General features: G+C 38.2%; 1 long non-coding RNA gene across 1 annotated transcript in view; it reads right to left on the reverse strand.

The window, feature by feature from the left end:
- Nucleotides 1–13438, reverse strand: part of LOC310914930 — a 286047-nt gene extending 272609 nt beyond the window's left edge. Inside the window, exon 1 of the long non-coding RNA XR_014591130.1 lies at nt 13406–13438. This is a non-coding gene — a long non-coding RNA (uncharacterized lncRNA). The remainder of the gene's footprint in view (nt 1–13405) is intronic.
- Nucleotides 13439–14949: the final 1511 nt, after the last annotated feature.

Here is a 14949-nt window from a genome sequence, read left to right on the forward strand (position 1 = left end):
ACTGAAAGCTTAAATTATGGCAAAATGTTCAAAAAGGGATTTTTTTTTTACTCCCTTTTATGTCTTAGAAAAAATGGACTCTTTCCACTAACCTTTCTTATGATCCTAGACCCCAATTTAGATAATTCCATTATCATCTTCAAAGAAAGATATATTAGGAAAATGAAGCTATAGACTAATGCTACCTTATTAAAATCCTATTTACATAGAATTAACATAAATACAAGTTGGTAAACCATATGCTATCACATCTGTTCCTCTGTGTATTAATAACAAGACTGTCCCCTATAGGGCTCTCGAATTAATATGCATTAGAATATATTACAAAGTATTTTGATTCTCTTGACAATATAATTTGCAGCTAGATTATTTGTAGGCTTCTAGTTTGGAATTATTGCTGTTGCACTATACATCAGCTGTTTCTTCTAGTGTGATTAAAGTACAACACCTGTCCCTTCTGGTATTAAGACTTCATGGAATTGTGTCAGTTTTCAAATGCTCAGCTCCTTCAAGTAACAAATTCACAGTTTGAATGTGTCAGAAGATTTCAGTCCTTTACGAGCTATACCATCATTTAGGAACTTTCTTTTCCAGCTTCCAGGACACTTAATATATGTCAAACACCAGCAGCGTTTACTAATTAGTTTTGGAAAAGACACTTACATAAAAGAAAGAAAAAAGCTTTAAATATGAAGCTTAATAGATAAAAATTACATTTCAGCCACAAACATTCTATAAATATATGTTTGCATTTCCAATGGAGCTAACAGATGCATCCCTGCACTGAATAAAGCAGGTGCTTGTACTCGCTCTTGAAGACTATGAAGAATATTTTGGGAATTCAGCAAAGTCATTTATGCCCTACTGCTTTTATAATTTTATTTATTCCTTTCTTTGCATACGTTGTATGCCTTAAATAATACCCACAAAATCTGTCATTTCTTCAGGTCAGCTACAAGGTTCAGTAACTGAAAAAGGTTTAAAAGCTAAATACCAAAATAAAAAATTACTGAGAGATATTTAGAACTCTGAAGGCCTTTCCTTTACAAGGGAGAGATGGCCACCAATAGCTACCTGCCACAGCCTGCTCTCAGACCATGACGCTAAAATGCTTCCCCTGAGAAAAGGCTACAGCTCCTCCCATGCTTTCCAACCTCAGGATCTCTATTTCAGTTTCTCCTTGAATACCTCACTAAATAAACCAGGAGCTACCAAACCCATGATTAAAACTCCCAGAGCTGCAGCCCACAGGAGGCTGTTGATGCTCTCCTGCCCCTCAGCCAGGCTGGGAGTGCTGACTGTCCTCCCACAGCTCAAATGTCCATACACAGCTCCTCCACCTTGAGTATTAAATACCAAACCAGCACAGGAAAATTCCCACTCACTTCCTGAGAGCACCTGGTAAACCAAGCCAAATACAAAAATATCGACTAAAACCATCAGGTTTTGTCTCTTTTTTTGCTTTATGTGACCCAGGAACAGTTCAGAAATCCTCTTCCCTGGTGCAGCTCCAGCACTCCCCGGCTGTTCTGGAATATTCCTCACCAAGAGCCTCACAAGGGGCAGAATGTTCTGACTGACCCAAGCCATGGGCTCAAGGGGCCACTGCTGGTGGCCAGTCCCAGAGAGAAAGATTTTGTGGGGCAGGAGGAGGAGCCAGAACAAGCCCACACATCCAATCCCCAGAAGTGTTCAAGGCCAGGGTGGGGCTCTGTGGGTTTTGTTACAGCTGGATGGATAATTCATACATTCTGTTTGAGTTTTCAGGTTCTGCTAACAGAGGGAAATATCCAATATGGCATTCTCTATCTACAAAGCAAGGAGAAATTTTAATGGAACCATCTTTTCTCCTAGTGCATATTTTCCTACAGTTGTGCCAGGCCCTGGCTCAGGAGCCAAGTGACACCAAGGCCAGGCAGGGTCTGCTCTGTCCCAGCACTGCCAATGAACCCTGCAACTTCACAGGAAAAAAAGCTGACTTGGAACCTCTGAGTCCAGGTCTTAGGTATGAGCTGCACCTTTGCTGGGATCAGAGGAGATTTAGGGTGAGAGAAAGAAAGATAAAATTGAACACTCTGCAGCTTGTTCCCCACTGGGTCTCCTTCTCCAAGACTGAATCCATGTTGCTTCTGTTTTCATGCTTAAACAATCCTCTGCCTGGCACTCCAGTAAAAGATGCAGTGATGCACTGCAGGAGACTGTGCAGGCTGTGTCATCTCCTGGAATGAAAAACAGCCTTAAGAGCAACAGATCATCAGCAATTTTCACTTTAGGTTTTAGGTAACAGAGCAGGAATTACAATATTCAAAAAGCAAATATGTTGAGCAGTAGAGGGAAGCCATGCAGACAGGATTATAGTTGGTTTTTAGTTTTGGCCTGCAAATACCAAATTTTTCTGCTTTATTATATATACATTGTGCAAAGCTGCATTATGGCTCAGATTGCTGCATAGGGTATTACAGAAATATGTGAGCTTTAGGCTTTCCACACGCAATATCATCATGCCTGCAAAATTTCCTTCAGTTCTGCATATTCATTAATTGCTTGAGTTGTCATGGTCTTAAGTTCTGAAGTGTTTCATTAATTTCCAGCCTAGACACAAATATAATGATTTTTCCAGCCAGAGACAAATAGATTGGATCAAGACTAATCCTACTGAGCTTTGAGTTCCTAAGTAGTGATCACAAAGGGTCTCTCAGTTATAGAACAGTGACCCTTTTGAATAGTATTCACATATAATTAATATAAGCATGTCTTAATAAACCATATGCTCACTCAGCTGTTCTTTGCTGTATTAATAACAAGGCTGTCCCCTAAGGGACTCCAAAATGAATGTATATTAGACATATGTATCCTAATAACCAGAAGGTATCACAGTTGTACTTGTCTTACTTTAGATAAGTATTTAATACAGCATTATTTTAATGACTTTAAGAAAACATATGTCCCTGTCAGCTCAGAAATGCAGTTTATGAGACTCAAGCTGAATATTGGGATAAAAAACGTCACAAATGCCATTCCTTCCCATTTTACATTAATAACTAATGGGATTGGTGATAATGATGTGTATCTAATAATCTATTACTCTTTAAAAGAAAAGGGAAAGTGTCTACAAGGCAAAGTGCAACATAAAAAACCTTGAATATATCATATAATTTCAGGTCTCATTTGCTGTTGCTCATTACCTTATGACACAGACTATAACAGACTATTGCTCTTCACAGTATTAAAGTAGGCAAACCTATTTAAATAAAATAATCACCATTATCTCACACAAGAGTTCAGCTTGGAGTGATCTGAAATTTCCAACCACGTTTGTTTTCTTATCTGATTTATCACATGCAGTTTATTCCATGATATCCTAGCTCCCCCACACTTTTGAAAGTAAAAGTGACAAAATAAAATTCTAATCAAAATCCTGCAGAGAAGACATGTCTGAGTAAAAAAAAAAAATAGACAAATATTACCTGGAATAAGAACGCCTGCCTCTGTGTCTCACTTTCGAAAGGAAAGCTTGATCACTGAGTTTTGGTCTTTTCTAGGTTGGTTCTCATAAGAAGCTTTGACAGAGAACAGACGGATCCTGCTGTGGTTTATTAAAATACAAACATGTCTTTGTGCAATGGGAAAGAGCACAATGGCACAGGAGGGCCAGGATGATGCTCAGAGGGCTGGAGCACCTCTCCAGTGGAGACAGGCTGAGAGAGATGGGGCTGTCCAGCCTGGAGAAGAGAAGGCTCTGGGGAGACCTCAGAGCCCCTTCCAGTGCCTCAAGAGGCTCCAAGAGACCTGGGGAGGAGCTCTGGACAAGGGCCTGGAGTGACAGGACAAGGGGAATGGTTTCAAACTGCCAGAGGGCAGGGTTAGACAGGATATTAGGAAAAAATTTCTTTGTTACTGGGAGGTTAGTGAGACACTGGCACAGGCTGCCCAGAGAAGTTGTGGATTTTCTATCCCTAGAAGTGTTCAAGGCCAGGATGGGGCTCTGTGGGTTTTGTCATGATTGGATGAATAATTCATAAATAACTTTTTCTTGCACTGCTTCCCATTAATATTTTTCTCGCCTCCTGTGCCATTTTTAAGTACAGATAGAAGAGTAGTGTGGTATTTTTGGGGAGGTTGTGTTTGTTTTTTTTTGTTTTTGTTGCTTTTTGGGGTTTTTTTTGGTGTTGGAGGAGGGGAGAGAGGGGCTTTTCTGCTGTGTGTAGTGATCATAGGTACCCTGAGTAAAGGAGAAACCATACGAGTGTTGCAGGCACCCCAAACAATACACCCATGTTGGATGAAATTTGCAATTATCATTCCACCACTTCTACAGCTCTGCATAATAGATACAGCTCACAGAAGAGCTCAAAGTTACAGCTCCAGTTTTCTGAGCAGATGTGATCCCCACCTCGCAAGATCCTCAGGTAGTTAACAATACACTTGTCATTTTGAATCGGATAAAAAGCAGCTGTTCTTTAGGCTTTCATTTCAAAGAAAATACATACTGTTCTGCAACAAATGGCAATTAGCTGTCAAAAGGGGAATACTGAGAGCAGTTCTCCAGATAAAATGCTTTTGTTTATCATTAATTTATAACAATGCATCACAAACTTGAGGAGTAGATGTGAGAGTCGTGGTATAATGAAGCCTGAATATTTTGATCAAAACAACTACAGCAGGTTCAACATCTCCACTGGGCTAAGCTAGCTGAATTGAAATGTCTGGTCTCAATTGCTTGTTGCCGTGTTGTGCTTTCACCAGCTGACACGAGGAAACTTCTTTTCCTGACAAAAGACAAAACATTTCTGCCAGCTGAGGTGACATTGTGTTCATTCAATAATGATACAAGGCCCCGAGGTTCTTCGGCAAGAAAGATAACAAAGAGAATCCTCATTAACTAACTGCAGAAGAATGAAGGTCAACCCACAGAGAGAATTTCATGCTTACATGTCAGCTAGAACATTTGTTCTTCATTAATTCTTTAAACCCAAGCTGGGATATCATCTAGCAGCATTTTAATGTCCCGCGCTCCATCAGAAATAACTCTTAGGATGTGGGTTTCTTTGCACTATGCTTGAGAGGCTTTTTTTAGAAGCACTTGACTTCAAATCATTGGACACTAATAATGTTTTAGGATTATTACAGGACTGGATGTAATACAGGAAATAACGGTTTGGGTATTTCCAAATGCAATAAGTGAGGGTTGACGTAATATATTCCAAGAAACTCGCTATATGGACATATAAAAATACCATCACTGTTTTTTATGTTTGTGCACTACTTTGTTACTGTTGCATTTTTAAGTGTTTTCTGGTGAATCAAAACATCTTATTTCTGTCAAGAATATACTCCCTGTAGAGTGGTAGAATTATGTGCAAGATACAGTATTTTCAAATATGCAGATTCAACTATAAATATTTAGGTCTATTTACATCTGGGGAGTTTTGGACATATGCTGTGCAATTAACCACTAAAAGGATGATAGTCACACCTTTGTTTTCTTAGACTTTACAAAAAAAAACAAAACAAAAAAACATGTATCATGTTGTGAAATAGTGTTCCACTTTTTTTTCCCCCTATGGCCACAAAAAAATCTCCCAAGCCAAAAACCTTCTGGTTCTGCATTTTTATTGTTCTTAAGTACAGATCAGTTCTCATAGAAATAAGAAAACATAAAGCACATTGTATATGTGTGTGTGCATCTCTCTCTCTCTATGTATCTATATGTTTAATGGATATCCTTTTGAAAATTTGATTGTTCTTCTTATGATTAGAATTTGAGGGATTCTGCATAAAATAGAATAGTAAATGTGGAACAAGATTTCCTGCGGCGTGTGAGGACAAGCAGGGAACTTCATGTGGTCCTGCTCAAACTGCCAGAAGATTCCACCAACACAGCAGCACTGCCAAGCCATTGGGTCAATGCACAACTGAGGAATTCCCATCCTTTTCATGCCACCACTCCTGGTAACCTCCATGTACGAGACAGCAACATCCTAAATATTCACAGTTCTTTGCCATTTTTACCTCTCTCTATGCTATATGACTATTGTGCTTTCAGGTTTATTTTAACTGATACGTTGCAATTAGAAATACTAGAGAGAATTTGGGAGAGGAAAGGGCCAGACAGTTGCTGCTTCAAATGGAGAGGCTTGTCCTTGTATCAAGTTTGTTATAAAGCAGTTTCTTGTAATCCCAAATGGCTTGTCCTCAGTGTCTCATATTATTTATTTTATTGGTAATCTGTGGATTCTTGTCAGAAAAAGAAAAAAGATGAAAAGATGATGGAGAGGTGGCAGACGAGCAAGAATATTTTAACTGAGTGTCCTTTTACTGTTTCTTCCAAAGCCTCAGTGAGTTATCCTGAGTTTCCCTTTTATCCAATGCCAACCTGATATCTATATTTTATGTTATGAACACTGTGCAAATATAAAATTATATTATATTTATATAATAAATATATTATTTTATAATGCTGTGGATGATTTCATGAACACTGAACACTTTTTTCTCTAAAAGAATATTTTTGATTTGTTTCATGTTTAATCTGCAGGTGCCATTAGATTCCTAGATGAGCACAGAACCCCAGTGCTCTCTGAAGGCAGAAGACAGCCTGTGTCAGGGAAATCTGGCTGATCAGCATGTGTCTAATCTAACACTGAGATAAAAACACATAATTCTTTGCCCACGTTTTCAAATTAGAACCTGGCAATAGTAAATGTTGTAATAGAAAAGCAGAGAAATAAAATTCTAAACCACCAAAACACTAAGGCACCTGAAAAAAACCAAGCAGCCTCCAATTTAATTCACCTCTGTAGCTGTAATCCAAAGGAATAGTGAAGCAAAGTGTCTATTTGTGTCCTGGATCAGGAAGCAGGCTGTAGCCCTGAGTGGGCTTATCTAGCTGCCTTTTAAACTGTTTCCATCCAACCTTGTCCACTACAAAATCCTCAGTTCAACACCCTTGTTTCTGCTGTCAGGCAGCACTGCAAACATGATGGTTTTTTCTACCTGCACCTGCAGAGTTGTGATGTCTGTCCTCAGTCAGACAGCCCAGCAGACAACTGCTCTTCTCTTTCATGTCTCCCTTTTATTAGGAAGGCAGCAAATTATAAGCTATTCTCTCTTCCCAAACTTGTCCTGATTGGCTTGGAAGGAGATGCCAGAGCCAGCCTGCCACACCTACTGCAAAACAAGGCACCTGACACACTCAGACAGAACAGTAGCAGTGTGCTGTGTGTTCCATTTCCTAAACACCAACTGCTCCGTCAGTTCTACCTCAGCCTTCTCTGCTGCTGCCTGGGTCCCTCATGGCTTGGCCAGCCCTGCTCCTGACAGGAGTCATTTCAGATTTAATGGCCACAGGACCCCCTTACAGACCATGACAGAGAGACACTTACCATTCCATCTTGCTCTACTGGGGCCAAGCATATCAAGAAGCAGAAGTTGTAGAATAAAATTACTGCCACACTTGGGTTGTATGTTTATCTTAGCTGGATTTACACATTCTTCAAATATCTGTCATAATAAAACTGACATATACAAAAACCTGTCACATCTGTACTAATGAGAGCTGTAGCAGTGTTCATAATTTGTTCATAATTTAGAAAAATGGACCATTCAGTTTCAGGGTGGGGTTTTGGTTTGGTGTTTTTTTTGTTTGTTTGTTTGTTTGTTTTGGTGGGTGTTTTTTTTGTTTTTGTTTTTGTTTTTGTTTTTTTTTTTTTTTAATTTGTTTTGTTTTGTTTTAATTCCAGTCTAATATCAATCAACAAAATGGCTTTACAAAGCAGAATTCGTTACCTAGTAGGTAGATAAAACAAAGACAGTTGTCTGCAACACAGATCCAGAAGCTTCTTTAATTTTTTTTTTTTCTCTTTCTTGCATGCTTTGGAGCACAGGATTTGGTTCACTCTCTTCTCTGTTGAACAATTCTGAAGTAACGTTTGGTCTACTTCTCAAATGGTGCAATTTCCTCTTTCATTTTTATTCATTTATTTATTTTATAATGAAGAGAGAGCTCTCAGTCAGAGTGAACGAGCAATTACCCAGCACCTTCCTCTGGGATCTGTCTGAGAGTAAGGAGCAGAGGCACTCAGACATGATTCCAATCCACCTTTGCCACCATCCAGTGCAGAGTCGACGTGAGGAGCTGCTGACAGCACAGGGGTCTTGCAGGCACTCACATGAGTTAAGTGTGTTAATGGTTTCCTAATGAAAACAAAACCCACAAAGCTCCTATCGAGCACACCCGGTAGCCACTGACAGACTATAAATGTGTGGGAGAAGTTCATAGTCCATCCCCTGAAGTTTTTCAAAAAATAACATTTTCAAAAGTTCCATGAATAGCCTGAAATTTTTATAACAAGGCTTCTGAACTGAATTGTTGTGAAAATGCCAAATTTTAAGGTATCTTGGACTAGTTTTCCACCAGTATCAGGTTAAATTAATGGGTTTAGATAACTCAATTGAAATTGAAATGAAAACAAGAAAACTGAGAGATTTTCCTATTTTTATTTTTTGGGGAATACTTAAATATTACTTTACAAAAGCAAGTCCAAAGATGTAAAATAATACAAATTCAGTTTTAGGAAGGTATGCAGGTTAACTCTGAACCAACAATTTTCTGAATTCTATCCTACTATTTTACATTCACTGTAAAATACAAACCTTTCAGTAGTGGCAAATTATTCCTTTTCCTCTCCAGTAAAAGTGTTACTCAAAATAACATTCTTTTATTATTTTTTTAGATAACAATTGATATCAACTAGGTGAAACATGATCCAAAAAGTCTTCCTAAAATATCACAGCATTTAATGTTACATTGCTGGACAGGGCTGTGCACTTTGTGGAGGTTACAAACTGCATTGAGAAAAGTGAATATTTATTCAATATACCAAATCAAGTCCTTGATTATTTTGCCCTTTTGAGAAAATTGTACAAAGGAGATTGGAAATCCTGTCATCCAAGTCTGCCCCAATTTACAACTTCCTGTTAGTGTCTGGAGAAGATATAAGATAAGAGTATCAGTTCTACTTCACATACATTTAAATAGACTGGAGGAATACATTTGAAACTTTAGAAAATCCTAATCAACATAAGACTCTTTCTACAAGTACTTCTATCATGTGTTATTGGGTAAACAGATTTTTTTTCTCTTCCATCAATCTAAGTCTATTTATTTAGAAATTACTGGGTTATTAGAACTGCTATCTTGTCTCTTGCATTTAATTTTCAATCTGCATTACATTTAGATATCCCAGTGACAGAGAAAGAGGCGGATGGTTCCATTTCTGTAGCTTCCAGTTCTGTAAAATGAATCTCAGTGTGAAAAATTAAGATTAATGGGCTTCATAATCATTTTGTTCTGCTGAAGCCAATTTGAATAAGAGGGAAAAAAGAGTTTATATATGAAAATATCTTTGATGTCTTTGGATAAAAATAAACATTTTACATAAATTTGAGCTCATGCACAAATTGCCATTTTAATCTCTCCCTTACCTATGTGAAACCACATTAGCAGATGCACAATGGATTTCAGGATGTTCTCTTTCAAACTGTTATCTGAAGGATGTTGTCTGGGAGAACATGAAGTGTGGAGTAGCTGACTGCCACTCTGGATGTGTGATTTTTTCAAAAAATAATTTACTTTCCTTTTTTAACTGAAGGGTAGAATGCTTCAGCTTGAGATAGATCTTACCCCCAGCTGCCTACCTGGTCCCTCTCTGAGGCACCTCATGTGGGTGTTTTGTAGTTATTTAAGGGTACCCCATGTGAGGAGTTCTGTGTTTGAATCAGTTTAAGAAGTTAGAGATGTTCAGCTGAGAGTTCCCTGCACTGGAGAAGGAACATCTGAGAGAGGGGTGGTGAGACCATGCCCCAGAAACAAACCATCCCCATCATCTGTCAGAGGCATGGAACTGCTGGCAAAGAGATGGACAGAAATCTGGGCCTTTTCTTTCTTCTGAGATAAAATCCCACTTTATTGTGTAACATAGAAGTGATATTTGATCAAATGCAATCCAAATTAAAACTGCTCCAATATCACTTATATAACACAATGTATAATCCTTTCTGATTTTAAATGGCTAAAACCAGAACTAAATTAGTTAAGCTAAAGAGAATTTCATTCCTCACTGGCTGAAAATTATTATACTACCATTTTGGTTTTTTTCTCCTTAACTGTGGAGCTTCTTTAAGCCTAGTCGTATTTCATAGGAGAACAGGCACATTTTAAATTCTTCAGTACAGGAGAAGGAAGAAAGCAGGTGACACACGCTAAAGATTTCATACCTATTCAGCTTCTTGTAGCATCTCCAGACCAATGATCTTAAATCAACAGAGTGATTGCTTGAGAAAAGCTCTATGCCACAAGTCTAAGCCCAGCATTGATCCACTTTCTCACTGTTACAAAGTCAATATATTTCATCCACCACCTTTGGCTTTATTTTAACTTTGCCACTGTATCTGTTGCCACGTTGTTCTGGTACAGTGAGCACTACCCCGGGCACTCGACCAGGGAACACAGCACATTACAAATGGATGTGGTATGATAGTACATCAGCTAGGAAATACTGCAGCATCACCTCTTCCCTGAAATCTCACAAATTCCACTTTCCCCTCTAGCAAAATAGTACTGAGCCCATAATGGGGAATAAGGAGAATTCAGATTTCTGTAACTGCTGGCTGGGTACCAGCCCATGAGAATGATAAACATTTTACTAATTCCAACATCTGGCACTTGTGAAACTTCTGGGTTTAATTTCTGTTGTGTGATTTGACATCACCTTAGAAAACCTGCTCTGATCAGGTGTTTCATTTCATAATAGAAGCAGAGTGAATGCACAGGGTTTTGGATGTAGCAGAGGTGCTGTGATGTCCTGACTTGGGCACGGCCTTTGCCAAGCTCAGCTTTGGCTGCATTACCTTTGCAATCATTTAGTACCAGTCCTTCATGTCAGCAGGGTGATAGCACAAAATGACTACTTCCAAATGCATAAATACTCATCAAGAGCAGCAGAAAGAACTGACCTAAGGCACTGTACTTTGCAGATAAGAAGTCACATTGGCTGGCTATATGTTCATTATATAATTTGGACCCATAAACCATTTCTTTACATATCAGTTCCATCTCTGTATGGCAGAGGAAGTAACTTCTTTCTATTTTCTTTCCTAATTTAGCTTTTAATTTTTTTTTTAAAGTCACCTCACTATGAATGTGCAGTGAGGGTTTTAGAAACTACTGAAATACAAATGACCAGTATTGACCAGATAATCCTAAAATAATTCCAGTGAAGGCTGGGCAGATGCATGAGGAGGCCCTCAAGTCCATTTCCCCAGGAAGGAAAAGCTCAGATAACTCTTATGCGTTTCTTCTTTGGAGCTTTGCTCGTTAATCAAGAGTTACTCATTCAATGTGTCTGTGTAAGCCTCAGTGCAATCAACTGCATGCCAAAAAAGTCATATTTACACATATGCAGATACAGTAAGAACATATATGTACCTCCTAATTACATGCAAACAATTAATTAAAATTTAAGAAAAAAAACCCTCCTCCAAAATTTAATTGAAGAGTGTACAAGGCCCCACAAAATCAAGCAGTTGAGCAATGGCCCTTTAACAGCAGAGATAAATTATGGAAGCCTTTGGCCTCACAAACCATGACTGTGACATCTGAGGCAATCTGATCCAATGGATTATGAACTCCTCAGGACAAAAAAGAATCACATAAATTTAAAGAAATGTCAATAACAGTGAAAAATTATCAAAGCAAACTCAGGCACCATCTAGTATAACTCAGATGCAGAATTATATTCTCACAGAGATATTTATAAAGTTTTCTGGGAGGCATCAGTGAACCAATAAAGAGGAGAATTAATCCCTAAAATGCTGGGAAATGTGGAGCTCAGGCTTTCATTTATCTTACACTCATGGTGCTGCACAGGTATATCAGGGATCTGACAGCCCTGCGTGGTGTTGCTGCTGCACCATCTGTGCAGCAAATGCACACCTGAGCTCCAGGGAAATGCTGGAGGAGTGCAGCAGAATTTCTAACCCGGTGCTTCTTTTAGAATATTTTATGGAAACTCACTTCTGGCCCAACATTAAAATATTGCTAATTATTAAACAATAACAGCAAAGCAGCCTCTCTGTAAATAAGAGTTGCTTTCTGAATACATATGATGTGAAACCCTTCCTTGGAGAGCATGATGAGGGCTTTGGCACTCACATAGTGAGACCCAAAATTAATCTGTCATGTTCTTATATAGATGGTGTATTGACTTTATTTATTTGCACAGTACTCTCATCTTGGAGAGAAAATACACTTCAAAGTGGAAAAATAGCCTTGTAATACTCAGCAAGAGATTTTTTTAATATCAGACACAGATGAGGAAGATATTCAGACTAACAGCAAAAACCAAAGCACTGAACACAGAAGCTGATAGAGTGTCCTTCACAGAACATAATACTTAAGAACAATATCAAAGCATTTAGTATTTTGACAAACACACTCTCTGTTGTGTAAATCAAAAATAAAAGCTAGTCTGACTGAAGCATTGGCCAATTAAGTATAATTTACTTAATTAGTATCAGGAGATTCCCTCAACATCTGTATTCTATGTGTTTTGCTTTGAAATCTTCTGTATCTATATCCTTGTTAAATTCCTTACAAGTTTAAGGCTGAAGATTCTGTTTGCTGCTTCCATAGGAAGCAATTAAAATTCAGTTGTTCTCTCATTTTTCAATATAAATACTTACATACTTATTTCATAAATAAAAGCCACCTGTTTCCAACCACCCTTCCACTACTACAAGGACAGATTTGTATCCCCTTCACATTATTATTGAATCATTATTATAGGAAATCAGATTTTGTTATCTTATGCACAGTACTCTACCCCCTGTGAAGCTCAAGATGAAGAAAAGATGACAAACACGGCTTCCTTTTGGTCCTCCCATGATCAAATATACATGACTGGCAGCTAGAATTTCATGGGAAGAACAAATGAAAGTAACAGCAAGAATCCTGAAGAAGTGCTGAGGCTTTCCAGCTGCAATTCCTCTGGAGATGGCCACACCTGCCTGCCTGGCTATAACACCACAGACAGGAAAGAAGAGATTGAAATTATACAGCTTGTTGTGAAGGCAGGGCTTAGTTTCAGGAGGTAGTTCTAGTCAGATTGAAAAGCTGACATATATTGGTATTTTCACTGCCTATTGGAATAAAAATGGTTTTACCATGAAAATAAGCTGCCTAATATACACTCAATTTAAACAACAAATGGAAAAATTGTCAGAAAAATAATAATGGGGTCCCCTGATAGGTCTCAGTCAATATGTAGCCATTAAATAAAAAGCTGTAACACAATTATTCTTGTGCATGACTCCAAAATATGCTCTAAGTTAATCGAGAACTCACAGGTTTTCCTTCCTTCTTTCCTGAGAACACTCCTTCAAATGATTTCCACTCTGAGGAGTTCACTCTTTTTTTTTTTTTTTTAATCCATTACCATCAGAGTTACATTAACTCAATCTACCTCCTACCTACAAAAAGCTAATTACTGATCTCAGCCAGGCCCATAAACAGTGCTTTTACATTAACCAGGGGTCATTAAATACCACAGGAAAACACTTTCTTTTCCAGATGGTTGGAGGGTTGTCTCTATGCAACATGTTCAGCATTTGTTCACCTGCAAAGAGGAATTCCAATTACCATGCTTTAAGTTAAGAAAATGTATACAACTCCTTACATATGCATCTGTTGGCAGCTGTAGGAGCCATTACTGATCCTTGCACCACATTAACTCATTTACTCTAGGAGAGCTCTGTGTAACTCCATGGGTGGCACTGCTTTACATATTTACCTTCTATGTGTTCTCAGAAGGCTCTGGTATGATTTTATAAAAGTAAATATCTACTTACAGTACCAATTTTACCACTTTTAAAGGCATAGAGCTGAGAACCCAACACAAATCCCTTGAAAGCATACTAATAATCAGTAAAAATACTTTGCACAGCAGGAGAAAGGCTTTCTTCCTTAAAATAAAAAGTAAAATAAATAAAATCCTGTGCTTGTGTTTGGAAACTCTATGGCATCTCTTATGCATTCAAAATCTTTTGGCTTGAAGTCATAAGGAAAGAGCATGTCACTGACATCTGGATTTTTTCTCTCCTGAAAGATATACAATGGAAATCAGTGTCATTATTAAATAAAATTGCGGGTTTTCCTCCTACAGTGTGATTGATCAGGTACCTCAGTGAAAAGTGTTATGCCTGATCTGAATGAATTGCTAAAGGATGGGAAAAAACTGACCCTTATGCAGAGTAATCTCTGGTCACTGAATGAGAAGACAGGGAACCATCACCTAAATTTCTATGAGATTATAAATATACAAAACTATAAAGAGGACACAGTTCCTTTAATTTGCTCTGGAATATTCCTCCAAGGTGAGAATTTTTCAAGACAATCACTTAATTATTTTCCTGTATATATATCACCTGTTTGTCAGTGAGTGCCTTCAGGTTCTAAAGAAGAGATGGATTATCTATAGTCTTGCTTTCACAAGAAGCATAAGAGAGTGAGTGAGAAAAAAATGAGAGAAAAATGTGCTGCAAGTGCATAGAGAACTCAGAAACCCTCACTTCTCCTTGCCAGGGCAGATGCTTGGATCAGATCTTCATGTCCAGCCTCTTTTCATCAGCAATGAGGAGATGCAGCATCTTCCAGCAGATAAACTTTGTTCTCCAGCAGATCAACCTCATTGTCCAGCAGATAAACTCATTCTTCAGCTGATAAACTTCATTCTCCAGTGGATCATGTAGGGCAAGATGTCACCAATTCTCAGAGCAGGCTCTAAGAGACACCTCTTGCATTGGCTACATGGAGATCTGGTTTCCTGTCTTGGGGTTTTTATCTATTTTACTTCTCTCAAACTATCAGAAAGCTCTGAAAAGTATGTTATT

The sequence above is a fragment of the Zosterops lateralis genome (genome assembly GCF_965231275.1).
Source record: "Zosterops lateralis genome assembly, chromosome: 14".
Lineage (NCBI taxonomy): Eukaryota > Metazoa > Chordata > Aves > Passeriformes > Zosteropidae > Zosterops > Zosterops lateralis.